The sequence below is a fragment of the Cupressus sempervirens genome, chromosome 8, assembly GCF_028749045.1.
Source record: "Cupressus sempervirens isolate cs-2001-9-10 chromosome 8, ASM2874904v1, whole genome shotgun sequence".
NCBI lineage: Eukaryota > Viridiplantae > Streptophyta > Pinopsida > Cupressales > Cupressaceae > Cupressus > Cupressus sempervirens.
The window spans coordinates 282,153,482-282,172,567 of NC_143125.1; positions in this window are offsets into that span (position 1 = coordinate 282,153,482).

Sequence of the window (19,086 nt, forward strand, 5' to 3'; positions counted from 1 at the left end):
GTCAAACACAAATCTTCTTATATTTATCTTGGTTTTAAGCATATGAATAATATAGATTTCAAACTTTATGAAACATGAACACTTCTTTTTGTGAAAAAATATATTGATATTTCTCTTTATGAAATCTTACTGTTTAGATATGTCTGAGATCTATATTTAGAAAATGAAAAGGCCTCAACACCATCTTGGATAAAAAAAAAGGTCTTTAAAGGATGGGAGGCCTCAATTAAAAGTGTTAAAAATATACTACACATAGCCATGATTTGTAAAATAGAATTACCATTCTTGACCAATATAAATTATATTTTATTAAAAAACACCAGTCATTTTTGAAAATATATCATAAAGACAAACTATGAAAACTATGTTGGTGCATAGTTTGTGATGTACTTATAAAAAATAGAATGGATATACATTAATTTTATTATCTAAATTAAACTTAGAACTTTTATTAATTTTAGAGAGGCATGACAAATATGAACCATATTTTTAGTAGCAATGACTTCTAATAAGTCAATTATATATTTGTTTACTTCTAGTTAAAATTTGTGTTAATGTGTATCCATGATTGTGTAGTACAATTGAAGTCTTAATTGAAAATCATTATCATTATTATAGTGGATTTTTTAATCTTTGTTAAAAATGTTGATTTATATTATGTTGTTGTTATGTTCAAATTAGAATTGTAGTTATTGCTCTTTTTATGTGGTTTTTAAAGTCTTGAAAACATATTTTTTTTTGTATTTTGTTTGATGGTAGGATGGAGTTCAATACTACATAAGGAATTCTTAATTCAACAAAAAAACCACTTGTAGTTGTATCAAATGTTATCTAGTTGGCATTAAAGATTTGGAATGATACTTAGAATTCAAAAATCATACAAAATAATTCTAAGAAACATAAAGTGGATTTAATAGGGTGGAAAATTTCTTGGTTCGTGTCATGCACTCAGTGGCCACTACACTTTACCTAAATGGAAACAAAAAAAGACTAGAAGACCGAGGATGAGGAGGTGAAAAAAAACCATGAGCTTTATGGCATCTTGGTTGGTTACAGGTGCTAACTCGTGTTGGGAAATTTGAGGAACTACTGATGACTCTTTTGTTGGTGTGGTTAGATTTTGTTTTATAGTTTTGATATTTCGGTATACTTTGAACCCTTAGGCTCCTTTAAGTTTTTATCTTTGGACTATTAGTAGGGCCAATATTCATATGATGACCATGATATTGTATATTGTTGAAAGTTTCAATGTTTACAATATTATTTGCTTTTGTTAAGGGTATGGGTAGTTTTTTGAAATTTTGAAAGGGGCTAGGATGATCTTCTGGTAGTTGAATATGACTGATCTTTGGATAGTTGTTCCTTTCTAGTTTGGGTCAAACCCCATTTTGGTTGCTTCTTAATTTCAAAAACATGTAGCAGATTTCTCTAAAATAATACAATTGTCAAACATGGAATCAAATGACATTGAAATAGTCCTCCATGCAATCAATTATCAACTTGAAGGTGAGATTATTGGAATTGATTTATCTATTTCTCAGTGGGAAAGAAGAATTCAAGGTGAGTGTTATGTCAAGCCACACTCTTTACATTGGTGGAACCACTACATTGCTCAAGTTAGATGTGATGATGAACATTTTCACAACATTTTTAGGTTGCCTTATTTAAAAATATTTGTTAAAATTTGAATAATGACTTGAAGCAAGGTGTAATAGTATGTTCATTTTCTACTAGCATAAAAAGTAGAGTAATTTCAGTTGAGAAATAGGCTGCTATTGTAGTTTTACGATTGTCATCTAGAATGACAATGCTTTTAAACATTAGTGAACTATTTGTTTTGGTAATTCTACTATGGAAAGAGTTGTAAATAAGTTCATTAATGTATTTTATAGATGATATTGGAATCATATCCAATGGCCTAGTAACCAAATGTCACTTGATAATGTGAAAGAAGATTTTCATTAGAAATGAAGATTTTCATCATAAATGAGGATTTCCAAATTGTTGTGGAGTAATAGATGTAACTTAGATTCAATTTCAACTTCCACCTAATGAGTGCTCTTCTGATTGGTTTGACCATGATCATAATTATAGCATGTCATTAAAATTAATTATCGACAACAATGTGTTTCATGGATATTTTTTTAGGAGGGCTTGGCTCTATAAATTATTCTAGACTTCTACAAAACTTAGGTTTTTATAGAATCTGTGAAGGTGGGAGAGATTAAATGGGCATCTAGTGTCAATTGGCTAATTGAATATGAGAGAGTAAAATATTGGTGATGGAGGATATCCATTGTTGACATAGTTAATTACACCTTTCAATAGAGGTCTAACAACTAGTCAAAGAGAATTCAATTTTAAGTTGTCATCAATATGTATTGTGGTTGAAGTGCATTTGGAAAGCTAAAAATAAATGTGGTAGATTTTGGAATTAAAAATGTGGTATCCAAATTTGGAAGTACTTCCAAAAACTATTTTTTGTTGTTGTATATTGCATAATATGACATTAAATGTCCTAGATGAAGATGATAAATCCAATTATGCTTTTGACAAAAGCAAGACAAATATGCCAACTAATGAGTCATTGGATCTAGTTGCAGTGATTGCTCAAGAAGCATTAATCAATTTTATAAATAGTGATATTGATAAGCTAAGATTGTAGAACTATTAATAAATAAAAAGCTAATGGTAATTTGAATCTGTTTTATAAACTTTTATATTAGTTTCTATCAAGTTGAATGTGTTGTAAATTGATATAGTTTTTTAATGATGTATAATATAATAAAAAGATACAAAAGGAAATACAAAAAATTGATAAAAGTGAAATACATATATATTTCAAATAATGTAAATATTTTTAAAAATAAATTATCAATATTGTAAAAAAACTCATATACATGCAAACTAGCATATTATAAAATAAAAAAATTAGTTATGATTGTAATAAAATAAGAGTATCATAAATTTAAAATTTTAAGTTGATTTTATTTTAAAATTCATAGGAACAACTTCCTTGAATTTAATATATATTTTTTTTAAAAGAGAAGCACTATGTTTTGTATGGTTGCTATCTTAACCAATATTTGTGATATGATTTAAATTAGAATTAATTCATCCTATTATTACTAGAGAGAGTTATTTTACAAGGAAAGTTGTATTGTTGGAGAGAGTTATTTTATAAAGAAAGTTGTATTATTGTTGGAGAGAGTTATTTTACAATGAATGTTGTTTACATTACAAATTAAAAGCTTAGCAAAAACAAAAAAATTGTTAATCGAACACAATCATCCTAGATGAAGATGGTATATATATAATCCATACAAACTAGGCCATATTTATAAAGGCTACAAATAGATGATCGATATATTTGACTATTTTAAGTCATTCAATAAGTATTGATTCAACAAAATTTGTGAGGAATTTGAGCATGAGGTGCCTAAAAAGTCCAAAACTTTCATTAATCCAAATGTAATGTATGCTTGTAATATGCATTTTCACTCTTTGAAGAGGTGCAATTTTGGTGATGATATCCAAGGCTTTTTATATTAGCATTATCATAGCCTCAAGTGATTTCTAAAGCCAATGGATCTCTCTATTTGTATGCCACCATAGTAAGAAACAATAGAGAGAGAAATAACATAGCTTTGGTAGGTGGCATGAGACAAAAATAAATATTTTTTAGTACCACACTTGTCAAATGTATCATGTGCAGACCAGGTGGGAGAATTATTTGAATTTCAAATTCAAATATAACCTTGAATTTGCACAAATGCCAAAAAAATGACCTCAACTAAAATGTAAAATCTCAATGTCAAATCTAGACATAGTACAAAAAGAAAAACATAGTAGGTCATAGGCATGTATGGGTATGGGACATGCATGGCAATGAAATTCTCCATTACATTTTAGTTTAGATTTTAGTCATTGCCACCCCATACCTTCCATGAAACAAAGCCCCTTCCATACAATGCATTATGTACTTTGACACAGTATCTTTGTTTACAAGAAAGGACTGACATTGTAAGCTTCTTAATTATTTGTTTGCACCTCCTAATTTTTAGTTCAACTATAACATTCAATGCGATTCAAATTTTTAATTTGTTTGTCCAATTAGAACAATTTATTATTCAAATAATTTTGAACTATAAAGTTTTCATATTTAATGCATTAAAAATAATTCAACACAATATATTTATTGACACTTTGATTGGTTGTTTTTAAGTAGGGAGTGCAACTTTTTCATATGTTTTTCCAATGAGAATAGTTTATTATTCAATTACTTTTTGGAACTATAAAGTTTTAATAATAAGGAAACAATTTGGGTATGTTATATATGTGACTAGATTAATAACTAGATATATATTATATTGAAATGATTAGTGCATGTTGTGTCTTTTTCCTGCTACAATTTTTTTTTAATACTAAACTACAATTTCTTGAAGACTCATTATGGTTGTTTGTATATATGTCACTTTTCATTCCTTCTACTCCTCACGTCGTATTGACTCAAGTAGTCTAAGGACTTCAAGACTTGTTTCAATGTGATAATGCCAGTCCAAGTAGTCAAGCAAGGCTTACATGTACCACTTTCCAAAGATGCCAATTACTTCCATGTGCATGCTAATTTTCTTCAAACACAACATCTACAATCATGCTTTTTTTATGAAGTTGTGTTTATTTAATTCAAACCCACATATATATGTCTTCTCTCTCACATCAATATACATCATACACAAAATATGAAGATGGGTCAAGACATATCAAGTCTATCAGTCATACTTCATATAGAGGATGTGTTGACTCTTATATTAAATATGTAATAATATAAACATATTATAAAAAAATATACTATAATATCTGACAATGCACTCTTCTTCTATTTGTGAAGTTGAAAGGTACCAGAGATATGTCTTGCTGACTATAAGGTTTTGATATCAAAAGGGGACAATATCAGGATTGTGTCCCTGATGAATTTGAGAAAATGGATTCCTCTTAGTCTTTGGATCTTATCTGAGGAGATTTACTTGTAAAATTTTTTCTCTCACATCAAATAGCTAAAACAATTTTGTGGAAGACCTCCATAAAAAAAATAGTGTATTACCCCTTACAACTTATTCTAATAGCTTCTATAGTTACTTCACACAAAATAACAGAAAGATATCAAGGAACCTCCTATGTTTTCATTAAAGAAGAGTAAACCACACAAACTGATGATCACCATTTCTCCAAACAAAACTCAAATCTAAATTCTTGTCACTATTAGAATACTAAATGAAAAATAAGACAAGAGATAACCTAAATGTCAAACTACATATTCTTTTCAACTCTAAAATAAACCAAGTTAGGTAATAAACATCTCCTTCACTATTACAAAACTTAAATAATTCAAAAGACTATAATTAATTAAAAGAAGAAAGCCACCAACCAAGATACTTAGAATACAAGATAATGTTTCTTTCAATTAGAGAATACTAATTTATGCCTAAATTACTTCAATTAAAATGTAAAAAGTTCTTGAGTAGAGAGTGGTGGAGCTGAATATTTTATAAATATTTTCCACCTTTCATTTTCCTTGATCATAGTTGATCTTATTGATTTATTTTCATGTTGCAAATTATGTATCATTTCAAGGATTGTATTCATAGCCTAAGTTGATTGTATGATTGTGATCAAATAAAAGAGTTAGTTACTACATTTTGTTGTGTTTGTAGGGTATCATAATATACCATCTAAACTAAAGGTGCTTGTCCCAAAATGCATTCCTAGGGATTTCTCATCACATGGAAATCCCTCTTAATGGATCTTGGTTTTGATTTTATTGAAATTATGTGAGATATGATATTTTTCATATATCATTATCACTACAACAATGAAGCATCAAGTATCATTGTATGCTATAGCAATGATAGAGGGGTCATTTTCAAAAGTTGGGTGAGATATTGCTATAACATATAGTAATCAAGTCTATCGCTATGTGAAGATGACACATTATTAAAATAGGGATGAGCAATAAGGATAGATATATCACTATGACCTTTACCAATCATTGGGAACCTATCAAATAAGATTTTGGTTTTAGAAATTAGTGATAAGATTGGTTGATCACTATGTTGTACATCGATAAAGCAATATGATTGTCAACAGTGATCACTATTGCCTATAGTGATAGATCAAAGTTGATTGTGGGTCACACATGTAGAAATATGAACATGGAAATAACTGATGAAAATTTGCATATCACTATGTACTATAGCTATAGTATGACAAACCACAATGAAGACTAAAGCTCGTGATTGTTGTACCCTATAGTGAGATCATCCATCAAAGGTCATAGATAAGGGGTTTTCAAAACAACGATGAGTGATAGGATTATCACCATTGTTATACTAAAAAATTTGAGAAGAATAGAATATCTATTTAGGGTTTGAGACATATTGATCAAAGGTGTATGTATGTTTTCTACAGGAACCTTCCATAATCAGACATTTGAATATATTTTATAAGGTGGGGAAGTAATTATAGGAAATGACTATTGACACTCTATCTTTTATGGTAATGATCAAACTATTTATGGGAGTGATTCATGTCAGGAAATAAATGCACAAACATTTAAGGCACATTGTACAAAAATAATAATCATTTCACATTTTGAATTTAGAGAATTTCATAGAGCTATAACGTTTTCTGTTAGTACATTGCGTTTGTAGTGATCTAATTCAAAAAGATTTTTTCAGAAAACTATAGAGAGTTTTAGTTCAACATAGAAAATGAAGTTTGAGAAGGTGAAGAAGGGTAACGGTGAGAAGAAATAGAGAATGGAAGAAGAAATTCTACTGAGAAAGCTGAATGAGGACTTGATAAAATAGATGGATTTTGTTGGGACCAAATCCAAAAGGAGAAAGCTTTCTTCTCTAGACAAAATAGAAGACAAATACATTGAGGTAGGAGGTGTCTAGAATAGATGAAGGGGCTATGAAGTCTTCCTATACCACTATGTCAGGAGAAATCACAAAGCACCTACTTTTCATCCATGGGAGATGAATTGAGGGAAATAACTATGTCCAATGTATTCGTAAATATTTAATTTCTAAATGTTATTATCAGTAAGTATAATGTTGATGATAAGTGTATCTATGACAATACGTGGGTGAAATTTTTGGAGATTTCAATTTACTCCTTAAATGATATTTTTAGATTAATAGATGGTCTCACAAAGAAATTCCCATTTACTAAGTTGAAAAATGAATATGAGAGGTTAGATATATCCTGCATGCAGTGGAATTGGCTACAATAGATGTACCTCCATTTAATATTAACATGTTCAAGACATACCTCGACATGACATATCAATCATGTATGTATGTATGAGGAATGAGAGTTCCAAACCTAATAGAGAGTGGCCCAATTGTGCTGGCATCTAATATTCAAATGCTAGAGCCTAGGCCCTATGATTATGTTGAGTATGTTGTCAAATATATTCATTCTTCTTTTTTTAGTTTTAATGATGTTGGATGCCCTACTTTTATACATTATTCTTTGCTCATGCATATGGTTTTGTATTATCATTAATTGAGAGGTTTATGAAATGAAAATTTGAAATTAAATACTATGGGAAACAAAAGGTGAGAAGAGGCCAGTTCAAATGTGGACTTCAATATGGGATTATAGATACAATGCATCTTTATATCTTACTTTTGAAGATAATTTTATCTAGCCCTTGTATACTCTATTTGGACATCAAGCTTTCCCTTCCATCAACCCTGACATAATTTTTTTTTTGAGACCTAAGGATATTGGTTTGGGAAAAAAGATTAAGCACAATTGGGGTGATTGGTATGCATAAGATTGTTTCACATATTTTAGAATTATTTGATTTGAGGGTAAACCATATGGACTACCAGTCTTAGAACTTGATAGAATTTCTTATTTGAAGATTGTACAGAAAATGTCATAATCAAACAAACAACATTTTGGAGGGAAGCAAAGGAAGCAAACCTTTTCCCTTGCCACTTTGTCCTTTGGGGATTTTATAATTTGTCTCACCAAGTCATATGATAAAGTTAGGGGAAAATTAAAAAATGAATATCATATGTACACTATGGATCCATGCACCCATTATGATCCTCAAGGATATATCCATACCTATATAAAGACAAAAAAAAATTAAGACTATGTCCATAAAAGCATTGAAGATGAAGACAATTTGAAGAATATGGAATGGTTGAAAGTTCAATAGAAGTTGTGGGAACAAAAATACAGAGCTTGAAGAGAAGAGACATCTAGAATTGGAGCAATTAGAAAATGATATATAAAATTTTATAGATTCCCTATTCCATTGACTAGAACATTAGACAAGCCAACACATCAAACATTGCAATATGATGTTTAGATACTTTATGGAGTAGATACTGAAAAGGATGAAAGAATCCTTGAATCTAGCAAAATTTTAAGTGATGATGAATTTATCAAATCTAAAGAATTTATTTATGTTTTGTATAATTATAGAGGCAAGATGTTGAGGCAGAGTATTCAAAACATCACTCCAGAAAATGAAAATGAGTTGATGGCCAATTTGAAGGAGGATATCAAGAGGGAAGTGGAGAAAATGACTCCAACAAGAGGGAGATAATTTCTTAATGAAGAAAAAGTTATGGTTTTTGAGGATGGGATTTGAGTGCATCCTATATCTTTGATAGCCTGATTAAATCTGGAAAGAAGGATATGAGACTGGATGTGCAAGATGTGAGGGATGTGATCATTGGTTCCAGGTTTGTGGACGATGAAAGCTCTATGCTATTATGGGTCCTCTATCCTACACAAAAGAGGCCACAAATTATTGATATTGATCAAGGTTTTGGACATCTAATGACTTTGAAAGTGGGGGTAATAAACCCTAATAAATCAACAAGTATACAAGTAGGCATGGCCTTATTTAACCAGTCACAAATGAAGCAAGTGAAATTTGAGAGAGATATTTGGAAAGCAATGTTTGAGAGCTTACCAAAAATAGAAAGGCCAACAACCTAGTTTATGATTTAAATGCTTGATGACACTTTGAAGAGAGAATTGAAGAGATTGTAAGGATAAAATAAAAGGATACATGATGTATCCTTGATTAGAAGTGAAATATCTACAATGCATACAAACCCTTGGCGATTCAGCATAATGAGATGTACAGAAAGATCATCAAAGAAAAGGGTGATCTTATACATGAAGAAGAAATTCAAGAGGTAGATAAATTAATCCATGATCATAATGTATACATGCAAAAAATCAAGACTATTTTCAAGTTATTTTAAGATTTGGTAACAAAGCATGGAGTTCTATCTTGGCATGACATAGATAGAAAGACTATCAATTGGGAAAAATGGATGGGGATTTTCCATGTGATGTAGGAACAAGCCTTGGGAGCATCGAGGAATCACTAGAACTAGTAAGTAGATTGAGTAGATGATTGAGATTCAGATTAAGGCTCATGAAGTGATCAGTGATGCAGACCTACTTGAGGATGATGAGTATTAGGAGCATATAAGAAAACACAATGATTTTATTGAGGAATAGACATCAAATTCATCTTAATGAATCTTTTTGTCTTATAGAATTGTTTTGATTGATTGACAAATAACAATTAGTTATTAGTTGGCTGATTATGATAAATTTTTTAAACAAAAGGACACATCTTTTCGATTTGTAACCAATTTCCTATCTATAATTACAAAGACCAAATTTTGAAATATCATAATAATCATCATCATATTTTTATATACATACATTATATATGGAAGGTCAATCCTTTTTACTTTGGATTCTGTTATCTGTATGCACCAACAACACATGTATTTGTGGTCAAAGATTTTAGGTTTAATACAAGGGTTTCAAGTGCTCGATTGATCTTTTGGTGATATCATTTATGTCTCAACTTTTTGTTTCCTCAAATTAAATTTCAAGTTTTCTTTAATTAAATGTCCAATTGATTGAATGCAGTAAGTTATTTCAATACTTTTAAAATAGTCATTTTGTACTGATTAGTTGATCTGTATTATTGTCTTGTTGGGATCTTGAGGAAAGTTAAATTCAATAAGACTTAGTATTGAAAAGTACTTAAGTATTCAACAATTCATACATCATTAAAGAGATAACAATTTATCTTGAAGGGATTTATTGTTTGTCTCTGAGGATTATTTTAAACATTTTGAATGATTGATAGAATAATGGTAAAGACCCCATCAATTAAGGCATTGGTCTTTTGATCATGGTGTGTGAAAAAAGTGGTGATCTAAAATATAATTAGTTTTGAAATGCCTCAAAGCATTTCAAAATCTATTTCAACTTTTTTCCCACACATCCTAATACTAAAAAAAAATAATTAATACCTTTATAAGGCCTACTATATCTTTTGATACCAACCCTATATGGTCAACTTTAAAAACCTCCCGAAAATGTGTTTTTGGCTTGTTCTTGTGTATTTTTTACTTCAAACATGTAGTTGACGACTTTCTTCCACCAAAATTTGATGAAATGAAAAGGGTTTCTTAAGAATGTTCTTAGCTTTCCATAAATGTAAGGTCTATCAAATTACAAGTTCGGTAAGTAATTATTACTTATTTTCTAATGGAGTTACATATAAAGTGTTGATTACCACATTGCTTGAAAAATAACTCTAACTTTCAAATTGTACAACATTTTTGAAATCCAAAAGATGCATCACATTCTATGTGTCTTCTAATTTAAGGAAAAAAATAATAAAAATTAAAATTTTCAAAGTTTTGAATCAGTTGAGGTGGTCAGACACAAGAGTTTTTTATTACAAAAATTCTAAAGTAGAAAATTAAATATTATTTATTTATTTAGAATAAAACTACCCAAAAATATGTGTCACATCTAGGCATGAGTCTAATTATTCTATCTACAATATTATTTAAAATTATTATCATTTCATTTTGATCAAGGTGGTTAGACATATGTCTACTTCTTATTCTTGTCCTAAAATTTTTGTATTATTGCATTAAAATACAATATTTTGACCAATCAATTTTTTTTTTCTGATAAAGCCTAGCAGTTTAGAAACTAAATTCAAATTCTTTGAGATTTGTTTCTCTCAATTTTTTTATATAAAGTTTATAATAAGTAGAAAATTGCAGGTCAAGTTGGCATAACCTCGATATTATTGATGTTTTATTGGCACTTAAGAGCATAGTTTGGTTGACCATGATCTTACACATACCCTTGATTTTCATGTTGATTGTAGAAATGCCACATGTCCAAGTAACAAAGATCATCGATCCATCATAAATTCACATATCATAGCAACAAATATATTTTATCAACTTCTTAATCAATTTCCTAACACCCAGGTCCCCCAAGTTATCTACTCTAAAAAGCCTCTAGGATGTGAGGTTCACATTCATTTGGAGTGGAACCTGTCAATTGGAAAATTGCTATTAGAGTTCCCATAATTGGATCATCATTCAATAGGAAACCTAATTTTCTAATTTGGGCACCAATAGAGAGTACTAACAACCATAACTTTGCTGCAATAGGACTCCCTTTTAATGAAAATCTACATTTCCATTTTTATACTACTATATTTTGCTATAGTTTTCTAGTGCTATAGATAACTACTCACCATTTTCTGCTATACAAATATTTGTAACACATAAGAACACTTGTGACTAGTGACTTCTTCAAACATGTAACGACACTTGCAACCAATGGCTTCTTCAAACACATGGACCTCCACAACCTCTAGCAAGAATATATGTTGATTGGTATAGTAGCAAAATGCTCCTGATACCAAAAATAAGACTAATAACATATAAAACCAAAAAGTTCCTTATACCAAAAAAACTAATAACATATAAAACCCTGCAAATATGAACTTGTACAATGTGCACTCAATAGGAAATACACCATATACAAATTGAAATATGGTTCCAACTAGTGTTAATATCAACACTAGTCTCCTACAAGGAACAACATAGTTGTGGCTTGAAAAGATGCTTCACATGCCATAGGCTAATACAATCGATCTATAAGACTTGCATTACCATAGGTGTATCTACCATCTATAGTTTGCAGCCTACTCCAATACTTATGGAACCAACAAGTTCAACTGGTTCAATATGCCTAAACCCACCACTCCTCCAGACAACACAAAGTAAATGAAAAAAAAAAAATGTGAATCTTGTAAAAAACAAAACATATCTACAACTTATTATTTATTTTTATATATAAATTGTATATCAAAAACTTATTATGTATGTTTACAAATACATTATACATTTCGCCACACAAATGTATCTATGATTTCAATGGTGCCACCTAATAGACAACAATAATTTTTTCACAACTAATTAAAACCACAAATTGCTTCCATTTTTAATCTGTAAAATACTAGTACACTTTGACTCACCCATTGCACCCAAAGGTGTGATCGATATAGTTAATATGTTAAACAAAGAAGGAATATAATAGTATGAACACACAATATAGTATGTGTAGAGCACTTCTATGCTTGGAAGGAGAATTATGTGCTTCCCATGGGCACTGGCTAAATAGCTGAAAATTTGTATCAGTTGATAGCCAGTGTCATTTACCTTTGACAACCTATTTGCATTGAGCTATACTGTACTAATAAAAATTTTATTACCGTGCAATGCAGTGGCAAGGCATGTTAATTTCTCCCTATCTTTTGAAATGTGAAAACAATAAAATATAAGATATGCATTTTGGAATATTTCTTTTCCAATCTCCTTTTTAAAAATTTTATAGAAAAAATAATACAATAGATTTATTTTATTTAATTCTTTAAGTTTTTATAAATGAATTAAAATTTTTTGTTGTTGTTAAATTTATTTAAACTTTTCTATTTAATAATATTTTATTTTATTTTAATAAAATAATTTACTATTGCATATCAAGAAGTCAAAAAGAGAAACAAACAAAGTTTAACAAGAGTAGGATGCTATCAACGCATAAATCCAAAATACCCAAACCAAAAAATAATACTAAGGATGCAACAGATAAATTAGTAAGCCATTACAAAGGCTATCCTAGATGAAGCATCAAGTATCAGTGAACAGAAAGGAAAATTACAACATCAAATTACAACACAAAATTAACCACTTTCTTCTTCGCTTGACTCTGATGTGGTGAACCTCACTAGGGAAGGCATGAAGGAGGTAGTAGGAACTAGGTCTTGTTTAGAAGCTAAGCTAAAGGAATGTTGAAATCATCCTCTACTGAGCTAGCAGCATTTCCTTTGTCCTTCTCTTTAAGTGTGGTATATCCATAGAAGAGGTCCTCCTTTGACAATGTAGCTTTTCCTTCTTTACAAAAATCCTAAAATTGATCCTCCTTTAGCTTGAGGATTTTTGTTACCTACAAGGAAATATTAGTAGCTATGAGTCTCCTTAGAGACTCAGTAAGGATACAATCAATGCCCTAAAAAATGTTGTTATTCTTAGATTTCCAAATATACCAGAGCAAAATAGAAGAAATAACAGACCAAAAAACATTTAATTTCTTGCTGCCATAATAGATTTTACCATATATAACATTCAAAATAGTGAAGTTAAAGCCCAAAAAAAACCCAAATAATTGCCAAACTCTAGAAGTAAAGGGGCACTAAAAGAAGACATGAGTAATAGACTCAAGATGGGTAAAAAGAGAGCAAGGGTTGGGATCACCAACAAGTTTGGAGAAGGGTAGTTTATGAATAAGAAATCACCAAAGCAAGCAGGTAATCTTGGGTTCAATAGGTCTGGCCTAAAGTTGATTGAGGATCTTCTTCCATTCAAGCTGGGAAAAGGAGAGATTCAAAATAGCATTCAAGTGGTTAAGCACAATAGGTCTAGAAGAAATCAAGTCATAAACAACTTTAGCTTTGACCAGATGAAGAAGGGAGGAGTTTGGCCACCTAAGGTGAAACTAGCAAGATTCAACTGAGAAGAAATCTTTTCTAACACCAGAGGCTTCAAGAGCTTTATAAATGATAATATAATTTTTTCTATGAGAGTCTAGTAAATTTAATGTCAATTTCAACTCTGCCCACTCCAACAATTTATTATTTTCAAAAACATCTCTAAAAGTATTAATAGTAGCCTTAGACAGGTATTTTGCTGAACAACCCTACACTAAGGCAAGTGGTTTGCCTTTGCTTTGAAGATTCCACTAGATAGAATAAAAACCACACCAAATATTCCCTTGTTCAGTCATGTTAATGGTTCCCACAAGGGGTCTAATTTTACCCCATCTTTTCCAAATAGCCTTAAAAACCATAGATCCTTCAATTACAGATTTGCAATCAAGTGCAAGAAAATTTAAAGCATCTGAATTATTCTAGAATTTGGCTCCATAGGGATGACCATTGGTTAAATTATTTCTTAAAAGAATCTTCTAGGGTTCTTCTCCAAGAGTGACTTTAGCAATCCATTTTACTACTAAAGAAATGCCTTGCTTTCTTAGATCTTTAAGTCCAAGCCCCCCCATAACCTTTCTCTTAGTTAACCATTTCAATTTAATAAAATGGGCTTTAGAAGCTCCATTACCATCCAACCACATAAAATCTCTAATAATTTTGTGCATGAATTCAAATTGATTGACATTAAATAATTATGCCAAAGAAAAATAAATAGAGTAAGAGGAGAGAATCCTCTAACAGACCCAAATCCTGCTAGCCAAAGAAAGATACAACGTGTTCTATTTTGCAATATTGTTACTAATCTTCTCTTTAACCCATCACCACATATTGTTAATATTGGGCCTGACCATAAAGGGTATACTGAGGTACTTAACAATATGGTTTGGACCACCCCATCTGATCCCAAATTTGGTGCACCACCAAGGTGGGTTGGATTCCCAACCCAAAATAATAGATTTGGCAATGAATATTTGCTTCCTAAGGCTATGCAAAAGAGGTCGATCTTAGCCATGAGATGTTACATATTAGCTTTAGTGAGTTCAAATAGAATCAAAGTATCATTAGCAAATTGCACTTTGGAAATTTCATCTCCATTATGTAGGAGGAGCCCAAAAGCCCTAGGTGAGATGGATTCATCTCCCAGGAGATAGTGCAAGGCTTCAGTAACAATCACAAAGAGTGTAGGGGCAAGAGAAAAACCTTGCCTTATGGATCTAAAAAGATTGAAACAATCAAATCCTGTACCATTCACCTCAATGGAGGCATTAGCATCCTTCAATAGAACTACCACCATCTAAACCATCCAAACATAGAAGTTCAGGAAAACCTAAGGCTTTCAACATCATAAGAACAAATTTCCATTCTAGTCTATCATAAGATTTCTCATAGTCAATCAAAAGCATTCCAATATCTTGTTTAGAAGATCTTGCCCAATCTATAGCTTCCCAACAAGTTAAGTGATTTTCCAGAATATACTTCCCTTTCACAAAGCCTATTTAAGTTCGACTAATCACTTTGGGTAGAATAAGAGAAACTCTAACTTACAAAATCTTGGCCATAATCTTATAAGTAACATTAAGAGGGGTGATTAGCCTCTAGTTCTTGATTAAAGTTTTATCAGCACCTTTGAAAATAAGATTGATGAGGCCAGAATTAATAGATGGGCCCAAGGAACCTATCATCACAAAATAGTTGTAAAGTTCAAAAAGACTCAGAACAATCCACTCTATGTTAGTTTTGAAAAATTCCACTGAGATGCCATCTAGTACAGGGGCTTTATCACTTTCCATAGAGGAAATAACATTCAAGATTTTTGCCAGGGAAATAGAGGAGTTATGAGTTGTGACATCTAAATCTAAAACTTTCCTCAGTATGATGGAATCAATCTTACTCCTTGCCACCTCAATCATCAATCCCTTATCCTTAAAAGAGAAGAGGTTCTTTGTAGAATCAAAAGAAGGCCAAATGAATATCCTTTGAATTAGTTAAAATGACATCTTCCTCACAAATGCAGTTAATCTTATCCTTGGCTTCTTTCAAATGTAGCATTTTTAAAAAGAACTTAGACCCCCCATATCCTAATGACAACTAGTTAGCTCTAGACTAGATCTTAGGTGCTTGCATTTTTTTTTACTAGAGTTTCCTCAATTCATACTTAGTATTAGCCATAGAATTAACAAGAGTGGGGTCACAAGGATGTAACTAGGAGGCAACTTCCTCAATCTACAAAGAGTTCACCAAGGGAAGTTCTAGAGCTCTACTATCTTTTGCTTTCCTTTTATCCATGGACTTAAATAAGTTTTTCCAAGAGTGAATAGATAGACCCAGCTATCAATCGAGTTTTTATGATTACATATAGAGTGGTTATACCAATGGATAATTTTGGAGGCTGCTAGAAGGTCTTGATTGTGTAGAGGAGAATAAATAAGAGCAAAGGCATATGATTTTCTTTTTATAGGATGTTGGGAGCTGATGCAGGAGCATCTAGAGGTATAAAGGCAATATTGTGTCACCCAAAAAAATGTACTTAGGCTTGGTTTTTGTTTTATGTGTTTTCATTTTTGGATACCCATTTGGGTCAAATAAAGGTTCCAACTCTCACAGTTCCACTATCAGTGTTCGTGTAAATCCCAAAAAAATAGGAGTATGTAATTGAGCCATCATTTAGGTGAACTAGGAGGTGTAAATTGGCCAGATGAATGTAATTGTAATTTAGACCATTCCAAAAAAAGAATTCGGTCAAAAGGCCCCACGGTTTGAAAGTTATTGCAGTTTTTCAAGTTTTGGAGACCTCCTAAGAATTCTTCAAAGTTAGGTTAGGAGCATTAAATGACCTCAAAAAGTCCTAAAAAATAGGGGACAGGAAAATTTGTCCATAGGGCTATAGAGCACTACAAGAGATTTCTAGAAATGTAAACGGTTCATCAATCGACGCTACGGTTCAAAAGTTATGCCTCCCGAATGTTTGGTTACCATTTCTGGATTCTTCTAGATTTGCATTGACTTCTAATGCAACTTTTGGAACCTTCTATTTGGTTGGTGGATGCCTACTAGCACTTTCTAGAATGTAATCCTAGTCCATAACCCTCTGGGGTCTATTTAAGGAGATTTTTGGCATTGGAAAAAGTAGTTCAGAGTGGAGTTTGAGAGGAGGTACTGAAAGGAGAAATTATCTCCTCATTTATGCTATTGTAAGCCCTTAGGGCATGTTTTGAAGTTTATTTTCTCTGTACTTAATGTACTAGCTTTTTTTTCAGTTAATACAATTTCCCTTTTCTACTGTGTCCATTCTATTCTTGGGTCGTGTCTCCATCAAGTGGTATCAGAGCTAGTTTTCCTGAGTGTGTAGATAGAGCGCCAACTGTGAGGTAGTTTGCACTAGGACTATGTGGTTGTGGGTTTGAGTTAGAAGATGCCTCCATGAAGAGAGTGTGGTAGAAGGGCTAGAGCTATTAATCCTAAGCAGGTTAGAGCCCTCCAAAGGCAGGTACATGCATTGCAAGAGGAGCTTCGTAGAGGAGAAAATGTTGCCGTAGGTGATGACAGTGAGGATGACAATGATGAAGAAGAAATGGGACCAGAAGAGGAATTTGATGGAGAAGTTCTAAATCATGCAGAGGAAAGGCTTTTTAGGGCCATTACTAAGTTTGGGAAAAGACCTACAATTGAACTAGGTGTATTTTTAGGAAATTTGAAACCAGATGAGTTGATCGATTGGATCAATGAACTGGAAAAATACTTTGAGTATGAGGATATCAGGGACCCAGATAGGGTTAAGTTTGAAAAGGCCAAACTGAAAGGCCATGCCAAAATCTAGTGGCAAGAGGTTCAATTGGAAAGAAACAAAAGAGGAAAGGAGAAGATAACAAGATGGGATCACATGGTGGACAAATTGAAGAAGCAGTTCATTCCTGTGGACTATGAGCTTGATTTGTTTAAGAAGATGCATGGGTTAAAGCAAACAGGAAGATTAGTCCAAGAATATACAAAGGAGTTTTATCGACTCTTGATTAGAGCAAGGCATGCAGAAGCAAATAAGAAGAAGGTTGCTCATTATATCAATGGGTTGCAACCTAGCATCCAGGAGGAATTAAGTCTGGTAAGAATGACCAGCATTGAAGAGGCATACCAGTTTTCCCTATGAGTTGAAGGGAAGTTGAATAAAAGGTTTGAAGGAAGAAAAAGAGGGTACGATCAAGGAGGAAGGGGAAGCGGTAGGTCATCTAGAGGCTGCAATGAAACCCAAAAGAAAAATAAAGATGAGGGTACTAACAGGAACCAGAGGAATGAGGGTTTCAATCGCTCCCATGACCAAGACTTTGGAAATCATAGAGGAAGAGGTAGAGGATGTGGACAAGGAAGAGGAGGCTTCTGTGGTACCTATTTCCATTGCAATGAAGAAGGTCATTGTGCCTTTGAATGCCCTCAATGACAAGGAAGGATAGATAGGAGAGCTGAGGGCTAAGCTAGGGTTGCTCATGTGGATGAGGATGCACAATCATCACATTCAGAGGATGCAGAAAGAGGAGAGACCTTGGTAAATGAAAGAGTCCTACTAAGTGGTGAGATTGAACTAGGACAACCGAGGAGTTTGTTCCATACCAAATGCAAGTGCGAGGATAAATGTTGTGATGTGATCATTGATGGTGGTAGCATTGATAACTTGGTATCAGAAGATATGGTCTCTAAGCTGAAGCTCAAGAGTGAGAAACATCCCCAGCCCTATCAGATTGCTTGGGTAAATGATGATCATAAGGCCCTGGTAGGTGAACAATGTTTAGTAAAACTCAAAATTAGGAGTTACCATGATGAAGTTCTCTGTGATGTTATTCCAATGGATGTTTGCCAGCTATTGTTGGGTAGGCCATGGTAGTTTGATAGACATGCAGTACATGATGGGCATGCAAACACATACTCTCTAACAAAGGATGGAATTCACCACAAATTGAAGCCCATGAAAAAGGAAGGTAAAAGGTATGTAGAAGTGCTAAGATTTTTCTCGCTGATAGAAGGATGTTTTTAGATGGCATGAAACATCAACATATGTGCTATGCTTTGATTCCTAGGAAAGATAAAGAACGTAGTAGTGAAATACCACTTGAAGTTTTAGACTTACTAGGGGAGTTTGGAGATATTACCTCTGATAATGTTCCAGATGGATT